Here is a 20,756-nt window from a genome sequence, read left to right on the forward strand (position 1 = left end):
GTGCACTATGTAATATGTTATATAGTCATTGACTAACCACTTTCTTTCTTTCTTTCCTTCTTTTAAAGCCAGATGTGCTTCCAAATAGTGATTAATGGGAACAACAATGTAGTGAAAAAATATTACAGTAAAGGTCAGGAGAGCTCAGTTCTTGTTCTTCTTCTTGTTCTACCATTGTATGACTTCATTTTCTGGTTAGCCTTCACAATCCTGCCTGGCATAATGTTAGCGAGGTGATCTTGAGGATTCCTTTCCTTCAGGAAAATAAATACATCATGTGGGCTCCTGCATGAAGGCATCTGAATCTTCTTCAAAACACTTTCCAGATACTTTTCAAACTTACTGAGCTTTCTTTACTTGAGAATAGAAATAGTTATTTTAAGGCTCTCTAACATGTAAATAAAATTATTTTGATGAAAACTAAAATATATAGGCAACCAACTTATTTAATCTAGAGAATTCCAATATCTGGGTAATTTAGTAAATATTTCTATTTGTTTATAGTCTTGTAGATAGATCCCAAAACCAATGAGAATGGAAAAACTACTCCACTCCATTAAATTTACATCTTAAAAATTTTTTGAACTTCATGGCATCATGTAACTCCTGATGTGATGCACTGAGAAGAACACAATATTACTGAATGTAGTATTCCTCCCAAAGAGACATAGCCTGAATCTAATCATGAAGAAACATCAGAAAAAATAGATTAAAAGACTTTGTACAAAAAAATTGTCCTGTAATTTTTGAAAATGTCAAAGCCATACAAGGCGAAGAAAGGACTGTTCTAGATTCAAAGAGACTAAAGGACATGACAACTAAGTGCAATGTGTGATCCTGGATTAGGTCCTGGAGGAGGGGAAAAATTGACATAGAAAATATTATTGGACAATCGGCAAAATTTAAATATGGGCTATTTATTAGATCATAGTATTGAATAAAAGCTAACTCTCTTGAATTTGATAACTCTATTGTGGTTATGTAAGAAAACATCATTGTACTTGGAAACTATTTCTGAAGGAAATTCTCAACTAACACAAATGTTTCAAAACAATTATATATATATATACACATCTATATGTATATATATAGATGTATGAATGGTGAAGCAAATGAGGCAAAATATTAACAATTGGAGAATCTGAGTGAAGGGTAAACAGGAGTCATCTGGTACTATTCTTGCAACTTTTCTGTAAGTTTTAAATTATTTCAAAATAAAAAAGTAAAAAAAGAAATAATGGCAGATACATTTTAAAACATAAATTTTAAAGCCTGAAGAGACTGAAGAAAACCATTTAGCCCAAGCATTTTACTTTATCTATTAGGAAATTGTAGCCTAAAGTGCTGAGGAGAACTTAAGATCCCAGAAGCAATGAAAGAACTCCTATCTCCTGACTCACCATCCAGTATCCTTTCAGCAAACCACACTGACTCTAAAAAGATAACACAACACAGGTGCAAAAGTCCCATTTCAACAATGTAAGACATTACTGCCCAAACCTCCCAAGTTCCTCATAGTACAAACAATTCATCCTCAGATACTCTGTGCCAGCAGCTTGCTGGGCATGAGGAGATGGTAATGAAAAAAACTGGTGCTTTCCTTAGGGAGCTCAGACGGTGGGGGAGGTCACTGTGCAGACACAACCCAAACTGTGGCCTTTGATCTTATTTTAAGCCTGAAATTACATGTAAGGGGTCAACTCTTGGGTTAAAAAAACAATTATAGGTATTTTCTGTAGATAGTGCATTCTGTTGGTTTTTATGTCTTTTGTTACATGATAAAAGATGATAGAGTCAAAAGTACAAATGCTGGGGCTCTTAGAATCCAACATTAACACCCTTCTCCAGACTATAGGTTTTCTTACACTGTACAATCAAAGCTCGTTAGAAGATAAGATGAATGAGTCTATTTTCTACATTAAAGTGCCAGCAGTTACACAGAAAGAAAAGAGAGAAGGGAGAAAGAAAGAGGGGGAAAAAAAAACACATCAGGAAATAAAGGAGAAGTCTGAGAGTTTTTTTAAGTAATCCACATGCTTTAATTTTTAACAAACTTAAAGATTAAAAAGTGAATTATAAATAAATTGGTAAAATCCTTTTTAATGTGTGAATCGGTCATTCTTTTTGTCTATACCATATTAGCATATGTATTTATGTTACCTATCACAGCCTCTTGTGAAGTCTCAGTTGTTACTTTCATATTAGTTTATCCATTCGAAGGGCAATAAGTAACTGTTAAAGGAAAATGACTGTTTTCATAATGCTCAAATGTCTGATTAATGTAGTCAGAATTCTGTCAATCAACCAAAGTTTCATCTATATTTGTTTCAGCAGCACTAATGTTCAAAGCCAACTAATTCCAAACAATTTGAACGATAACACCCCAGCCAAGTGATTTTTTTCCTCCTGAATTGGCTAAAACTTTAATCAATGTATAAATCAAAAAATGGAAAAGCAGTAGACTGGATCATACCCATGTTTCACCTGCTGGGGGTCAGCTTATAATCTAGAAGTGTGTGCTATGTTGCGGACCTGCCTGTTGGTGCCCCACAGGGCTCTAACACCACAACTCCATTTCACATTCTTTGAGGACTTTCCATCTGTATTTAAATCTGAATAATAACAGAGATGACAGTGCTAGGTAGAATTCCTGGAAGCATCAAGTTATCACTTCGTGAGTATCTACTGAAAGCTGAGTAGAAATGGGAGAGGCAGGATAACATACGATCAGGAGAGTGGACAGTGGATCAGACCACTTTGTGCTGAGTCCTGGCTCTGCTATCAACTCATCTCTCCATGTCTCAGTTTCCTCATCTGGAAAGTGGGGTAATAAGGTGACCTAAATCATGAGTCTGGGGCAGAAGCTGCTCAATAACTGTCAGCTATTACTATGCAAAGTTTACTAACAATTAAAATTTTCTTTTTCACATGTTTTACAAGACCCAGCTTCACCCAATGCTTCTTAAAGTAAGATCAATGGACCTTTTGCATCGAGCACTTGCATTCGTTAAAATGCAGATTCCTGGGCCTTAACCCCCGGCTGAATAAGAATCTTGGTTCAGGGGCAAGGAGATATAGGGCCCTGGACACTGCATTTAACATTCCACTCAGGAGCTGGAGAACCAGAATGTTATTCTCTTATACATGTTTCACTTATTTTGCCCATTTATAATTTTAATTCACTGCCTCACAAACCATAATGCATAATGATAAGAAGACAAAATGTAAATAAACCATCCTTGCCAAAGAATATATGTAGTGTACCCCAACCTAAAAAATGGTGCCCTGGCTGGCCAATATTTAGATGGTAGACTGGTTAAAAAAAAAAATCAGATAAATCTGTTTCTGTGGAGCTCTGCACCGAGCTATATTAATAGTTGGTGTTTACTGTCCAAAATGAAATTCCTCCTCAAAGTAGTTGTGTGCTGCCCGCAAAGTAGCAAAGCTACTCTAAGGAATGTGACGCTGTCAGTCCCCACCAGAAAGTAACAGAGTTACATGAACTACAGAAACCCAGAAGCCTGGTCTCTGGCTCCTTGGGGGCACATTTCATGTATCCTGCAAATAGGGTCCATTCGTTCATTCATTGAATAAGTGTTTCTTGAGCATCACCTATATGTGAGGTACTAGCCTTACAGATGGTGGATTCCTAAATTTTTTGGTCCAGCCCTTCTGTCACCACGTTTGTAAATGCAACTTCAGTTCTATATGAGAAGTTTGGGGGCGTAGGGAGGCAGTGAGTAGAACAGTAGATAGAATATTATAAAAGAAAGCATTTGCAGAACTGAAATCCAGATCTGTTGTAATAACATGTACTCTCTGGTGGGTTCTCATCCTTTCTCCTTAACTGTGAAAGAAAGAGAACAGAGATACCTGGTGCTACATGGAGGGTACACACCTGCAACTTCAGAGAGGATATAGTGGGATTCTGCTGCTAGCATCCTCGGGCAGGAATGAGGACAGAACTCCAACAGGGATGTGTATCATGTCTGTCCTTTCCACATTTTGACCGGATTCTCCTGCTGGATTTCCCTCATTCAAACAAGGACTCATGAGACCATTCTTGTTAGTCAGAAACAATAGTCTATCCAGCCCCAAATTCTGACTCTGACAGTGGCACCAAGGGATGTTTGGAGGGACACCTGATATTGACCTGATATAGACCCCAAGTACTCTAAGTTCTTGTTAAGGGCAAGTTTAACTTGTTTTTAGAGAATAGTTTGCTCAGTCTACAAGAAACAAACAATATCAGGCTTTGACTGCTTGCTTGTGATTTTCCCTAGGTAAACTCATTTGTCTAAGCTTAGAGTGCATTGTCTTTGTTCCTTCAAAAACACAAAGCTGTGGTGGTTTCATTGAAAGGATGATTTAGATTCCATTTACCACAAACATTAAGTACTTTTCCTATCCACTTTTTTCAGCTGTATTTTTAGCTGTCACCGCAAATCACCAGTGTTGCCCAAAACACTGATGTGCCTTCCCATAAAAAACAGAAACCACAGTCCAGATAACTTAAGGTTCATGAATTTCAGAAAACACATTGGAGAGGTGACATTTCCCTCCTGTCTCAATTTCTGAACTCTTCTGACAAATTTGCTCTGGAATTAATAGCAAAATTCCAGAAGGGTATGCTGCAGTAACTCTTGTTGGAAATAAGAGGGTTAAAGATTATGTAAGAAAAGCCAGTCTCCGTATTTAGTTACCAAATAATTCCGTCAGGGGCTATTTATAATCCAGACCATGAGCTCTGAATTAAGCTCATGGTGTTTTACCCCTCCCAAATTCATAGATTAGTCTTTATCTGACATCCATTTCATGCTTTCTTCTGTAAAAACTGGCAGCCAGTGCTTACTCTCATCACCATGTGGTGTGTCGCAGAATCATTGCTTGACACATGGAAGCTTCAGCTGTACTTGTTCCCCTTGTCTCATTATTCTTTAAGGGATAGATTTCACCTTCATTTCACCATCTCAGTTTGCTCATTTCTTTATTAACAACACTAAGGCATTTAGTCAGATCACGATTCATAGCAGACTATCTTGTTTTGCGAAAAGAATATAGGAGAACAGTAGGATTTTAGAGATAAGCCAATAAAATTATAGAATTGAATTTCCACATTTTAAGTGTTATTCTCTTTGTATTAACAAAATGAGATTTTCTAAAATTTATATTTGAAAAATAAAAGAAGTTGACAATTTAATTAACCTATTAAAGATATGATTAAGATCCTTCACCAACAAACTGGTGGGATCGTCACATAGAAGGGGTCTTCCTTCACCTGTCTAGGAAGACATGACCTAGAGTCTGTCTCTATCGTTATTAGCTGATCATTAGCTGATCATTGCCAGTGCGGAGGATATAACTGACTTGCTCATGCAAGTCACCATCTTCCCCAGTATTCAACGGTCACATCATACCCATTTGCTTGGAGCCCAACTCAAACCCTTCTTTTCCATGAAACCTCCCTTGATTATCCCAAGCAACATGCCTTCTCCCTCCTTTGTAGTCAGTTTTATTGGCACCTATTAACAAAGTGTTCCCAGACTTGGTAAAGGCCTACAGGAGACCAACATCAAAGAATCTGTGAGGAATCGTTCCAGGAAGAAAGATGGCAGCAGAGAGGTCCCCACTCTCAGCAAAACTGCCTCAAAATATGCCATCATTTTAAATCCTAGGAGTCAAGCCTCCACTATGGAGAACAAAGAACTGTGGTACTGGGCATATTCACAAGGCACACATTTCTGAACCCACAATAACCATGGTTTAGCTATGGACCTACAAAGCTGACTTGGTTTCTTTTCCTCTCCTCTAGCCTGTCAAAGATAGCTCTTTTTCTGGTCTACTTGGAAATCTTACTTTCTCCCTTATCATATCCCTCCCCCATTTCACGTCCAAGGAGGAAACAAAGAAAGGGCTCCAGCACCTATTCCTCCTCTCCTGATCCACAAAGAGTTCAAGGGTATTTTGTCATGTCCTGGCAGAGCACTGACTGATAGAAGGAACCTGGTCCTTCATACCTTCATGTATTTTTCTGTTGGGGACTGGATACAATAGGGGCATGCCCCACAGACTGTGAAAACAATGGGGAAAAAATGTGAAAACGTCACCCATAAGTACCCCAGGGAGCTGTAAGATCTCTGCTTTAACCTATTTCTATTCTTCTTCCAAAACACTTGATGTTTGCTGAAGATGTTTTTCAGTTATACCTCAAAGGAAATGCGACAGTCAACTGCCCTGAACTAGTTCCAGCCTAACTGCAAGAGCAGCGCCTGGCAGAGGAAACCCAGAAGTGTCCAAAAGTTGCCTTTGCTTCATTACCATGCTAAGATCTCCACCCAAAGTGGGGACTTGCACCTTGCTAGGCACAATTAGTACCATGTGCAAAGGAGCCTGAGGGACCGCGCATGCCCCAGCTGTTCTTGGAAATCTCCATACCTTTCCCCAGTTTCTGACGATGCACCTGCCTCTTACCCCTTAAGAGTCCCCCACTTTCCTCCCTTTGGGGAAAAGGTGTCTTTAGAGCATGAGCTCTCCCTTCTCCATTCCTTGATCAACGAATAAAGTTTCTCCTCTGCTTTGCTGAACCTGGTCTTATTCAATTGACCTTCACAGCACCAGGCAAGGGAAGGACCCAGTTGGAGGCCACTGAATCCAAGAGGGTCAGTAACAAAAAGAGTGACAGAAACTGAGGTTTCCTAGCCTGGGGTATGGAAGATCAAAGAGTAATGGAAACATAAATTTTAAATATTAAAAAAGTACATTTAGATCCTTATTCTCCATCAATATTAAAGCTAGATCAAAATGAAATAAGCTAAAACAGTGGAATAAGAAATTAAAGAAGTAATTTTCATAACTGGAATAGAAATAAATTACCCAAGAAGGTAGAACAACCTTCATTGTTGGTGTTCAACAGGGTGAGTTTTCATCTGCTGGAAACAGTTTAAATAGAGCAATGTGCATGACAAAATTTTGAGATTAAAATCTATGATTCTCTGATGACAGACTAATCAGAACTTTAATATCTAGTTCAACATATCATGCTCACAACATTAATTCTAAAGCTGAGACTAGGAATAAAAGCATAATTACTTCCCTTACAAATGAAGTCAGTCTGTATATCAAAGTTATGGCTTTGACATAAATGGAAGTGTCAACTGATTCTATCTTTATTAAGTTGAACACTAGTACCTTCTATTACCTGTTACCTAGTACCTCTATTTTTATTCTTTATACAGGATAGAAAGCAAAGGAGAATGCCTTTAAATATATTGATGTGAAGTCCTTTTGGACATCAACCAAATACCATTTTCAAATAAAAATGAAATTTATTGTAACATGGTCTTAATAAGCACATTTTATGAAACATAAGGAGTAAATCAGTATAGGAAAGAAATGATGGTTGCCATAAAACTAGTGTACAAAATGTTCCAACTAACGGCTTCTGAATAAGCTTGGCCAACAAGTACATCTGACGCTTTAAAAATGTACATCATTATGAGTTAGCAACTAGTTTATCTTAAAGTCCCTGACATTTACTATTTTTATTTCCTTCTGGCTACATAAGTAATAAGGCTTATTGTTAAACTTGGAGAATAGAAGAAAGTATAACAAATAAAATAAAAATCACCCATATTCCTATTACCCAGAGGTAACTACTGTTAGCATTTTGGAGTCAATTTCCTGCCAGTCTTTGAGATCATGTTTCATCAGCAGGTGTTTTTTTCCTTTTTAAATCTCATTCCTCTTTTTCTCCCACGGGATAAACATCCATATCATTACATTTCCTTTCAAAACATTATTTTTAATATCTGCAAGATGATTTATCCAAGGCATGCACTGCAAGATATTTAACCTTTCATTATTACTGGAGATTTTAGTCAGTCCTAATCCTAATCAAGACTCAGGAGACAGAAGCCTCTGTCAGGCAAAAAGGCATTTGATACAAGGAATTAGGAGCCTGTAAAACTGTATAGATTTGAAAGAGTGGACTCTAGCCTGGATCCCAGGAATGATTCCTAGAACACCACCAACGCACGTGCGAAAGCAGGAGACCCCCTGCTGGGACTGCTGACTTCACACTGCCCTGGCTGTGATCCAGGAAGCAGGACTATTGTCACCACTGCCACAGCCTCTCTTGATACTCCCCAAATGAGTGATGGACACTGGGTTCTTCTTCAGGAAAACCCAGTGTTTCCATCACCATGTTTGTCAAAAACAAAAACAAAAAACCAAAACAACAAGCAACAACAACAAAACCCTGGGTCAACAGGAAAATGAACTCTGCTTCACTTTCACTCTCTATATATCATGTGAATGTGTCTACCTGATTTGCATGTGGATCCTATATGTAAGGAATGCTAGGCTGTGTTGATTTGAGCTTTCCAGGCCCTGCAGAGCAGAGGGGCCAACAAAAATAAGCTTGGGAGGACGCTGAGCCTTAATCCACCACATCAACCACAACTTGTGTCAATAAGGTGGTGAGGAACATCTTTGACATCAACCTTTGTCTGAATCACAGTTTGCCTCCTTAGGGTAGATTCCTGGAAATGAAATGACTAAGCCAAAGAACAGAAACTTTTTAGACTCTTGATAATATATATTGTCAAATTGATTTCCAGAAAAGTCCTATCACTATACAAGATGTGAAAGTGCCTGTCTCACCATACCTTTTTTTTTTTAAGTGAAAGCGAGTTTATTTAAAGAGATACACATTCCATAGACAGAATGGGGACCATCTCAGAAGGTGACAGTGGCCCCTGTCTCTCCGTACCTTTACCAATATTGACTATTGAGTCTCTTTTTAAAATCTTCAAGATCACCATCAGTGGTGGAAATCTCCTCATGACAATCTGGTCATCCCTGTGTTAGTAAGAAAAACTGAGAATATCCCTAGACTGACCAAGGGATTTATAAGATTATATCCATCTCTAAAGATCCATTACAAACGAAGTCCTCCACAGTAACGGGCTATTCATATTGTTTGCCTTCAGGAGAGGTACATCACAGAGAGCCTGTGCAGGGCCTCTGAAGTAGGAGGACCCCAGTGTGGGATGGCAGCAGACGCTCTGCAGGAACGGTAACTGCTGAGGTAAAAGGCAAGGGTAGATACTTGAAGCTGTTTCCCTGTTAGAAACAAATGGCAGTGCCCAGGTGTCAACTGGGGCTTCTTCTTTATCAATCCACCTGTAATTTCCATCAGCACTTGTAAGTCACACCTATTAGGCAAACAATCGAAATAAAAAGTCTCTTTCTAATCAAATACTTCACAGCAAATCCCTCGTTGTCCCAGTTCTATCCAGACTGTCGCCCTGAAGCCCTTCCTATATATAAATTCTGTAGCTGGGCTCTTGGAACCCATGTTACCACTTCTACCCCTTTCACAGTAAGAGTGAAAAAGGAGATGTGAAAAAGATTCCTTAAAGAACCCACGTCTCCAGCCCTGGGTGGGTTCCAATAGCAACAAATATATGCAGTGCAGAGAACTAACACCATTATCCTGAAAAATGATAATTATCATTTCTAGGTAGGGTGGGTTCATTTTGTTTCATGAAAGCCCCTCAGGTGTGCTTGATCACTCTCTCACTCACCTTTCTTTTGGTGTACAGACCCTATTCTCCTCTTACTAATCATTGGCTAATCCCCTCTCTTATATATCTGCCTCTGGATCAATCAGAGGCCACTCCTTCCCAAAGGAGGGTCTACCACTGCTTCTGAGCTGAGAGCTTGTGGGGAGTCTGTTCAGGTAGAACAGTGGTTCTCGAAGTGTGGCCCTGGACCAGCAGCTGTGGCACCTGGGAACTTGTTAAAAAGGCAAATTCTCTGCCCCACAGCAGATCCACTGAATCAGAAGCTAGTTGTGGCCCAGCTCTCTGTGTTTTAACAAGCCGTCCAGGTAATTCTTATGCACACCAAAGTTTGAGAACTACTGGGCTAGAAGATATTGGGGTGGGTGGCACTGTACAGGTGCACATGGTACAGTATCTCAGGGGGGAATAATTTAGCTTGGATTATATGATTAGGGAAATGGGCCCAGGGGAAGTCATCTTAAAAGAGTAGAATAACATGCAGCAAACTATATGTCTCTGTGGACTTCGGGTTCAGCACATTCTTCTCACCACAAAAGAAAAAAAGATTTTGACATTCAAGAGCCAATGCCAGTAGCAGTGCAAAAAGGGGAACAGAGTTCAGAATAAAATGTTAATGTGGAGTTCCATTTTTTAAATTTGTAAAAGGAGATGGTACTGGGATTTTTAAGAGACAATAGAAGTTGTCTTTAACACTTTAACTACTGCTTGGTGTGGTAGAAAGAGGCCCAGATCGGGAACAGAGGACTGAGGTTCAAGTCTCAGCTTTTCTGGTTGGTTATTTTATGACCTTGGGCAAGTCAGGACCTCAGTTTCTTCATTTATAAAATGAGTAGTAATTACGTCTTCTCCATGGTCACATCCAGTTCTAGAAATACCCTATCATCCTATGATACTCTTTGAAATGGACCTAAAACTACCCTGATGGTTTCCTCTACCCTTGAGATTTTGTGGTTTTAAATAGGGGATGGAGCGCATCACGTGGACATCAGGGCATGGACTGTGTGAAGCCATGTGTGAAGCCATGACTTTTGTGAAGCCATGACTCTCAGAAAGGAATATTTTTAGGAAACAAGACAAGGTGGTATTAGGAAAGGAAACACTGGGGATAACCTGGGTTATTAGGCAAGTCTGGGCAGGGCCCAAAGAAGAGACAAAAAGGAAATTGCAGACAGAAGGAATCCCAGTCTAGGCTTTACATCTAGAGCTTCAACTCACTAGTGACAAAGCCTGGGTGAAGATGCCCTCAAGCAAAGCTCAAGGCGCCAACAGAAGGTGGAAAGAGCAACAGAGCTAAGGGAAAAAACACAAAAAATCAAGCATTAACTATTTCAGTCCTAGCAAAGCAAATGGCTTCCTGCTGAGTAACTCTGAACAAGTCACATGTTCCCTGAGCCCCTGTTTCTTCCTGTCAAAAAATGGGAAGTCAAGGTCAAAAGGAGATGACAGAGCTGAAGTTTCTAGCATGGTTCTTGGCACAAAGTATCCCCTTTCCCTGCTTCCCAACCAACCCTATAAAAAAGTGACCTGTCCAAAGCCATAGGCAGAACCAGGACCCAATGCCAGCCTCAGGACTCAGAGAACTCCTCTCCAACAGCACCAGCCTACACCCATCTTACCTTCCTTCCCATTATCCACTTGACTCAAAACATCAACCGTATCTGATCCCTGTTTTTGTATAGAAACAAAATGCACACACATAAATTCAACCTTCTTGGTACCATATAAAACAGAAATGCATACATTGGCTTTTCCCAGTACCAACCTGGTTCCTTAAGGAAAAATTCATATGCCTAATTTTCACCATTGTCCATTGTAGGAAGAAATAAATTTTATTAGTGTTTATTGTTTACATCAAGGTTTGAGATGACTTTTTAAAGGCTGAATTTTCTCTGAGGAGTTTGCCTGGATTAGCAATTCTAAAAAGTTGTTATGCATTTATTTTAATCTCTTGCCTGAGAGAATAATTTCTGCAGAGATAAAAGCGTAAGTGAAAAGCAGCTATTGTGTATGCACAGTAGCATATTTTTAAACCCTGTCCTATTTAGAAAGAGAGGATAACAACAAAATGTGCCCTAACAATCAAGGTCCACACTTTAAATTACTGTGAGTTACACTGTTAAATCAATGCATGCTGGGTGAAAACTTTTCTCCTTATGTGTGTACAATTTTACAGGCTCCTCGACTACAGAGCAAAATGCACAGGTACTGTGAGGCTTCTTAAGTCTATAATTCTTTAATAGCTTTTGCTTTGAATGTTTCCCTCCCCATTTGTTCACTAAATGGTTCATTTTACATTGAAAGTCAAATATGATTGAGCAAGAAAGCACTGACTCAGTATTCTTTCTTAAAGGGTTAATGACCAATAGGCAGCAAGTTGAAATTAAAGTAGGTGAGATGGAAGAGAAGGAGGTGCTGGGCTGTACCTTAAAAATGGCTTCCATTTTGGGGAATATTAATTGACTTGTGACTGGTAAACTCTGAACCAAAATCAATATTAATATTTAATGTTGGAAAACAGACCCTGACAAGGGAGGCATAATGTCTTTCTTGTCTCTATCTTAAGGGGGTCAAGGGGACCTGGGAGAGGTTCAATATTGAGCAACAAAGATGATTTAAGCATAGAAAAAAAGGAAGAGCCCCAAAAGGCTTTATAATGAAGATGGAGATCCAATGTTCCTGTTTCTACCTAGGAAAGGAAATTGCATGGCCCAGAGCTAACATGGTACTTCTTAAACTTGGTTGGAAAACTGGCTAAATTAAATCTGATGCAAGAAAAGGAAAGAATAGTCAAGGTAGCAAAAATTATGGAGGTGAGGTAGAAAAAAGAGAGCTAGAGATTCCTATTGGAAAAAGAGGTGCTGTCAAGGTTTTCAAACAGGAGAGATGTTCATCTTTAAACTGCACACACTTCCCCACCTGCCGAATGGAATTTTCATAATGATGACAAACATTTCCACAGATGCCTGTAAATACAGCATATCTGTAAAATGATGTCTTGACAAATCAAACACCTAAAGGGGTTTCTCTTTTCAGAGATCTAGGGAGAATTCTTCTTGGTGTATCTTCTTGGAATGTCTAAGTATAACCAATCCAGAGCCGCAGGTGTCTGAGACTTGAGGAAGCTTCAAGAAGCACGCTGAGTGCCTTTGCAAAGGCAGCTGTGATGACTTGCATCCTTCAGTGGCCTGCTTACCCACCAGGCCAGACAAATCCTTAAGGAGACAGACACACGTTCATTGTTGGAGGAAGGGGAAGAAATCCCTCACGGCAGAAATGGGGAGTTTGAGCTTTGTGTTCAATTAAGATACTTATCTGTAAACTCTGAGAACTGAAATGAGATTGCTTTTGCTTTACTCTCCTTACTCTTTAGTCAGAGTTTATTTAAAGAAAAAGAAAATTAACTAGATAATTCAAGAGAAGCAATCTGCCTGTCAACATTCTTCAAATGCAGACCAGTGCTATTGTTTTCTTATGTCCAGTTAAATCTAAGAATCCCATCTATAAATTGGGAATTTGGGATTGACATATACACACTACTATATTTAAAATAGATAACCTACAAGGATCTACTGTATAGCACAGGGAACTCTGCTCAATATTCTATAATAACCTAAATGGGAAAAGAATTAGAAAAAGAATAGGTATATGTATATATATAACTGAATCACTATGCTGTACACCTGAAACTAACACAACATTGTAAATCAACTATACTCCAATATAAAATAAAAATTAAAAAAAAAAGAAGCCCCATCTGTGTGTTCGACATGGTACATGTTTTGCAACCCAAGATGTACTGTGGGAATGAATGAATCTACCAAGCAGGCCTTGGGAACTGGAACATAGTAGACAAAGTTATGAGCCCGGGGCCATCCTTAGTTCTATTCTTGTCTTTGGTTCTGTCTTTATACCTATCCTCGCATTAAAGGCTCTATCCCTGGCTTTTGCCCCCTCTTGTCTGGGCAGGGAAAAGACGCCAGAGGGTGGCCTACATGCAGAGGTGGGGCCAAAACCAAAGCTGAGCTCCAGGAGCAGTGCAACCAAAGAAGAGGAAGGGAATTCTCTTGGTGCAGCTTCAGGAGCAGTGGATTAAATCCCTGCAATCGGCTTGGTGAACCCTGCATCTGTGGACTATCTGAATAGATAAGGAATGTTCCCACAATGAGGCTATGGATACTGGGGGCAACTGTGGACTTTGGAGTTTTTAGTGTCTGTTTTCATTTTTGTGTTTGTTTATTGCTTTGGTTGCTCTCTTCTTTTTTGTTTTCTCTCTTTCTTTATTATTTTCTTTTTTGTGAGTGTGTGTGTGTTTCTTTGTGTGTTTTTGTCTGTTTAGTTTTGCTTTTACCATTTGTCTTGGGGTTTTGTTTATCTGTTTGTTTGTTTGTTTTTTTCTTTTTTCTTCCTTTTCCTCCTTGTGGGGTCTTGGTGCTCTGGCCAGGGGTTGGGCCTGAGCCTCTGAGGTGGGAGAGCCGAGTCCAGGATGTTGGACCACCAGAGAACTCCTAACTGCATGGAATATTAATCGGGGAGAGCTCTCCCAAAAGTCTCCATTTCAACACTAAGACCTGGACCCACCCAACAGCCAGCAAGCTGCAGTGCTGGATGCCTCACACCAAACAACTAGCAAGACAGGAACACAACCCCACCCATTAGCAGACAGGCTGCTGAAAGTCATACTGAGCTCCCAGACACCCCAAAACACACCACCAGACAAAGGCACCAGTCCCCCCCCACCAGGACGCCTACAAAAGCCACTGGACCAACCTCACCCACTGGGGGCAGACACGAGAAGTAAGAGGAACTACAAACCTGAAGCCTACAGAAAGGAGACAACAAACAGAGTAAGTTAAACGAAATGAGAAGACAGAGAAATATGCAGCAGATGAAGGAGCAAAGTAAAACCCCACCAGACAAAACAAATGAAGAGGAAATAGGCAGTCTACCTGAAAAAGAATTCAGAGTAATGATAGTAAAGATTATCCAAAATCTCGGAAACAGAATGGAGAAAATACAAGAAATGTTTAACAAGGACTTAGAAGAACTAAAGAGCAAACAAACAGAGATGAAAAACACAGTAACTGAAATTAAAAATACTCTAGAAGAAATCAATAGCAGAATAACTGAGGCAGAAGAATGGACAAGTGAGCTGGAAGACACGATGCTGGAAATAACTGCCAAAGAGCAGAATAAAGAAAAAGAATGAAAAGAACTGACATAGTCTCAGAGACCACTGGGACAGCATTAAACACATAAACATTCCAATTATAGGGGTATCAGCAGATGAAGAGAAAGAGAAAGGGTCTGAGAAAGTATTTGAAGAGATTATAGTCAAAAACTTCCCTAACGTGGGAAAGGAAATACTCAATCAAGTCCGGGAAGCACAGGGTGTCCCATACAAGATAAACCCAAGAAGAAACATACCAAGACACACATTAATCAAGCTATCAAAAATTAAATACAAAGAAAAAATATTAAAAGCAGCAAGGGAAAAGCAACAAATAGTATACAAGGGAATCCCCATAAGGTTATCAGCGGATTTTTCAGCAGAAACTCTGCAGGCCAGAAGGGAGTGGCAGGATATATTTAAAGTGATGAAAGGGAAAAACCTACAACCAAGATTACTCTACCCAGCAAGGATCTCATTCAGATTCGATGGAGAAATCAAAAGTTTTACAGACAAGCAAAAGCTAAGAGGATTCAGCACCACCAAACCAGCTCTACAACAAATGCTAAAGGAACTTCTCTAGTGGAAATACAAGAGAAGAAAAGGACCTACAAAAACAAACCCAAAACAATTAAGAAAATGGTAACAGGAACATACATATGGTTAATTACCTTGAATGTGAATGGATTAAATGCTCCAACCAAAAGACACAGACTGGCTGAATGGCTACCAAAAAAAGACCTGTATATATGTTGTCTATAAGAGACCCACTTCAGACCTAGGGACACATACAGACTGAAAGTGAAGAGATGGAAAAAGATATTCCATGCAAATGGAAATGAAAAGAAAGCTGGAGTAGCAATACTCATAGACTTTAACATAAAATAGACTTTAACATAAAGAGTGTTATAAGAGACAAGGAAGGACACTACATAATGATCAAGGGATCAATCAAAGAAGAAGATATAACAATTAAAAATATATATACACCCAACATAGGAGCACCTCAATACATAAGGCAAATACTAACAGCTATAAAAGGGGCAACTGACAGTAGCACAAAAATACTAGGGGACTTTAACACCTCACTTATGCCAATGGACAGATCATCCAGACAGAAAATCAATAAAGAAACACAAGCTTTAAATGACACAACAGAGCAGATAGATTTAATTGATATTTATAGGACATTCCATCTGAAAACAGCAAATTACACTTTCTTCTCAAGTGCACATGGAACATTCTCCAGGATAGATCACATCTTGGGTCACAAATCAAGCCTTGGTAAATTTAAGAAAATTGAAATCGTATCAAGCATCTTTTCTGACCACAACGCTATGAGATTAGAAATCAATTACAGGAAAAAAACTGTAAAAAACACAAACATATGGAGGCTAAACAATACGCTACTAAATAATGAAGAGATCACTGAAGAAATCAAAGAGAAAATTTAAAAATACCTAGAGACAAGTGACAAAGAAAACATGACAACCCAAAACCTATGGGATGCAGCAAAAGCAGTTCTAACAGGGAATGTTATAGCAATACAATCCTACCTCAAGAAACAAGAAAAATCTCAAATAAACAATCTAACCTTATATCTAAAGGAACTAGAGAAAGAATAAGAAGAACAACAAAAAAAGCCCAAAGTTAGTAGAAGGAAAATAATCACAAAGATCAGAGCAGAAATAAATGAAACAGAAACAGAGAAAACAATAGCAAAGATCAATAAAACTAAAAGCTGGTTCTTTGAGAATATAAACAAAATTGATAAACGTTTAGCCAGACCCATCAAGAAAAAGAGGGAGAGGACTCCAATCAATAAAATTAGAATTAAAAAAGGAGAATTACAACAGACACTGCAGAAATACAAAGCATCATGAGAGACTACTACAAGCAACACTATGCCAATAAAATGGACAACCTGGAAGAAATGGACAAATTCTTAGAAAGGTATAACCTTCCAAGATTGAACCAGGAAGAAATAGAAAATATGAACAGACAAATCGCAAGTAATGAAATTGAAATTGTGATTAATAATCTTCCAACAAACAAAAGTCAGGACCAAATGGCTTCACAGGTGAATTCTATCAAACATTTAGAGAAGAGCTAACACCCATCATTCTCAAATTCTTCCAAAAAATTGCAGAGGAAAGAACACTCCCAAACTCATTCTACGAGGCCACCATCACCCTGATATCAAAACCAGACAAAGATATAACAAAAAAAAAAAAAAAAGAAAATTACAGACCAATATCACTGAATGAATATAGATGCAAAAATCCTCAACAAAATACTAGCAAACAGAATCCAACAACACATTAAAAGGATCATACACCATGATCAAGTGGGATTTATCCGAGGGATCCAAGGATTCTTCAATATACACAAATCAATCAATGTGATACACCATATTAACAAACTGAGGAATAAAAACCATATGATCATCTCAAAAGGTGCAGAAAAAGTTTTTGACAAAATTCAACATCCAATTATGATAAAAACTCTCCAGAAAGTGGGCATAGAGGGAAACTTCCTCATCATAATAAAGGCCATATATGACAAACCCACAGCAAACATCATTCTCAATGGTGAAAAACTGAAAGCATTTCCTCTAAGATCAGGAACAAGACAAGGATGTCCACTCTCACCACTATTATTCAGCATAGTTTTGGAAGTCCTAGCCATGGCAATCAGAGAAGAAAAAGAAATAAAAGGAATAAAAATTGGAAAAGAAGTAAAACTATCACTGCAGATGACATGATACTCTATTAGAAAATCCTAAAGATGCCACCAGAAAACTACTGGAGCTAATCAATGAATCTGGTAATTTGGTTGCAGGATACAAAATTAGTGCACAGAAATCTCTTGCATTCCTATACACTACTAACAATGAAAGATCAGAAAGAGAAATTAAGGAAACAATCCCATTCACGATTGCAACAAAAAGAATAAAATACCTAGGAATAAACCTACCTAAGGAGGTAAAAGACCTGTATGCAGAAAATTATAAGACATTGATGAAAGAAATCAAAGATGACACAAAGAGATGGAGAGATATACCATGTTCTTGGATTGGAAGAATCAATATTGTGAAAATGACTATACTACTGAAAGCAATCTACAGTTTCAATGCAATCCCTATTAAATTATCAATGGCATTTTTCACAGAAGTAGAGCAAAAAATCTTAAAATTTGTATGGAGATAAAAAAGACCCTGAAGAGCCGAAGCAATCATGAGAGGAAAAAAAAAGAAACCCAAACAACAGAGCTGGAGGAATCAGACTCCCTGACCTCAGACTATACTACTAAGCTACAGTAATCAAGACAATATGGTACTGGCACAAAAACAGAAATATAGATCAATGGAACAGGATAGATAGCCCAAAGATAAACCCACGCACCTATGGTCAACTAGTCTATGACAAAGGAGGCAAGGATATACAATGGAGAAAAGACAGTCTCTTCAATAAGTGGTGCTGGGAAAACTGGACAGCTACATGTAAAAGAATGAAATTAGAACACTCCCTAACACCATACACAAAAATAAACTCAAAAAGGATTAAAGACCTAAATGTAAGACCAGACACTATAAAACTCTTAGAGGAAAACATAGGAAGAACACTCTTTGACATAAATCACAGCAAGATCTTTTTGACCCACCTCCTGGAGTAATGGAAATAAAAACAAAAATAAACAAATGGGACCTAATGAAACTTAAAAGCTTTTACGCAGCAAAGGAAACTATAAACAAAACGAAAAGACATCATTTGCAAATGAATCAATGGACAAAGGATTAATCTCCAAAATATACAAACAGCTCATGAAGGTCAATATCAAAATAACAAACAACCCAATCAAAAAATGGGCAGAAGACTTAAATAGACATTTCTCCAAAAAAGATATACAGATGGCCAAGGGGCACATGAAAAGCTGCTCAACATCACTAATTATTAGAGAAATGCAAATCAAAACTACAATGAGGTATGACCTCACACAGTTTAGAATGGGCATCATCAGAAAATCTACAAACAATAAATGTTGGAGAGGGTGCAGAGAAAAGGGAACCCTCTTGCACTGTTGGTGGGAATGTAAATTGATACACCCACTATGGAGAACAGTATGGAGGTTCCTTAGAAAACTAAAAATAGAATTATCGTATGACCCAGCAAACCCACTACTGGGCATATACCCAGAGAAAACCATAATTCAAAAAGAGACATGTGCCACAATGTTCACTGCAGCACTATTTACAATAGCCAGGTCATGGAAGCAACCTAAATGCCCATCAACAGACGAATCGATAAAGAAGTAAGTCAGGAAGAGAAAAACAAATATCGTATATTAACACATATATGTGATATCTAGAAAAATGATACAGATGAACTGGTTTACAAGGCAGAAATAGAGACACGGGTGTAGAGAACAAACATATGGACACCAAGGGGGAAAGGGGGTGGGGTGGGATGAATTGGAAGATTAGGATTGACATATATACACTAATATGCATAAAATAGAGAACTAATGAGAACCTGCTGTGTAACACAGGGAACTCCACTTCGCTGTACAGTAGAAACTAACACAATATTGTGAAACAACTATACCCCAATTAAAAAAAAAAGGCTCTATCCCTTAATTTCTTCACTGGAAAAAAAAAAAATATATATATATGGTATAATTTTCTTTCCCTGCCTAACTACAGAGATGTTGCAAGATTATTAGAGCTATTGTTCATGAAAGCCTTTCAGCTCTTGATAAAAAGGCACTAGATAAATTCAATATTACAGTTATTATTTTCATTATTCACATCTATCCTTTGGCCAAGACCTATGTATAACACATTATTATTGTCTCTTTAGGTTAATAGGAGTTTTGTCCTTTTTTTCCCCACTCGCTCTTAGCAACCAATGCAGTAATGATAAAACGCTTATGTATTTTCAACATTTTTCCTTCCAAAGACCATTAGGCTATTTCAGGTCTATATTTCGTTCACTAGATCACATACAACAGTATTAGTATAACATAGAACTGGCGATTACATTAATCCACTAATGAAAATAAAAATTATACTGCTTATTTTCTCCATCTCTGATCAAGAAGGTAATTTTTGAGAATAATATCCTGATTATAGATACCCGAAAATATGAATTTTTTCTCTTTTTGAGCAGTTTCTCAAATAATCTTTCTTTTGGAATTTGGTTCAGATCATCCAGATTTTCTTATTCTACATGAAACAATGTATTCATCACTGAATCCTCAATTTTTTAAGACTAAAACTTTAGTAAACAGAATAAATGTTTTATTAAGCATGAAAAGTGCCCAAACACTTCCATTGGAAGAAATTATACCAGTTCTAGTTGCCATAGAGAAGTGAATGCACACTGATATCAGATATCAAACATCTGTTTGGCAGCTCCCAGAGGGCCAGTTCCTCAGAAATGGTCAATGAAGCACATTCACCAGAATCTCCAGAGAGCTTGTTAAGAGGCAGATACCTCAGCTCTACCCTAGACCTACTGAATTTGAAACTGTGTTGGGGCTTGGCTTGACAGATTTAACAAATAAAAATACAAGTACAAAATATACAAGTAAAAGTGCCCTAGTTGGCACCCATGAGTCCATAGTTTAATAAGCATTCCAGATGTGTCTTAAGCACACCAAAGTTTGAAAGCCACTGACCTAGGAAATGCAGATTAGAATTCACAGTGAAATATCGCTACACACCCTCCAAGATAGCTAAAATTAAAAAGGACTGACAGGGGGCTTCCCTGGTGGTGCAGTGGTTGAGAATCTGCCTGCTAATGCAGGGGACACGGGTTTGAGCCCTGGTCTGGGAAGATCCCACATGCCGCGGAGCAACTAGGCCCGTGAGCCACAACTACTGAGCCTGCGTGTCTGGAGCCTGTGCTCCGCAACAAGAGAGGCCGCAATAGTGAGAGGCCCGCGCACCGCAATGAAGAGTGGCCCCCGCTTGCCGCAACTAGAGAAGGTCCTCGCACAGA

General features: G+C 38.5%; 1 long non-coding RNA gene across 1 annotated transcript in view; it reads right to left on the reverse strand.

Annotated features, from left to right (window-relative positions):
• The window catches only part of LOC309656177, a 151,908-nt gene extending 131,966 nt beyond the window's left edge, over positions 1-19,942 (reverse strand). The window contains exon 1 of the long non-coding RNA XR_014261207.1: positions 19,595-19,942. This is a non-coding gene — a long non-coding RNA (uncharacterized lncRNA). The remainder of the gene's footprint in view (positions 1-19,594) is intronic.
• Positions 19,943-20,756: the final 814 nt, after the last annotated feature.

Source organism: Balaenoptera physalus (genome assembly GCF_965194825.1).
Source record: "Balaenoptera physalus genome assembly, chromosome: 2".
In the NCBI taxonomy this organism is placed as follows: Eukaryota; Metazoa; Chordata; class Mammalia; order Artiodactyla; family Balaenopteridae; genus Balaenoptera; species Balaenoptera physalus.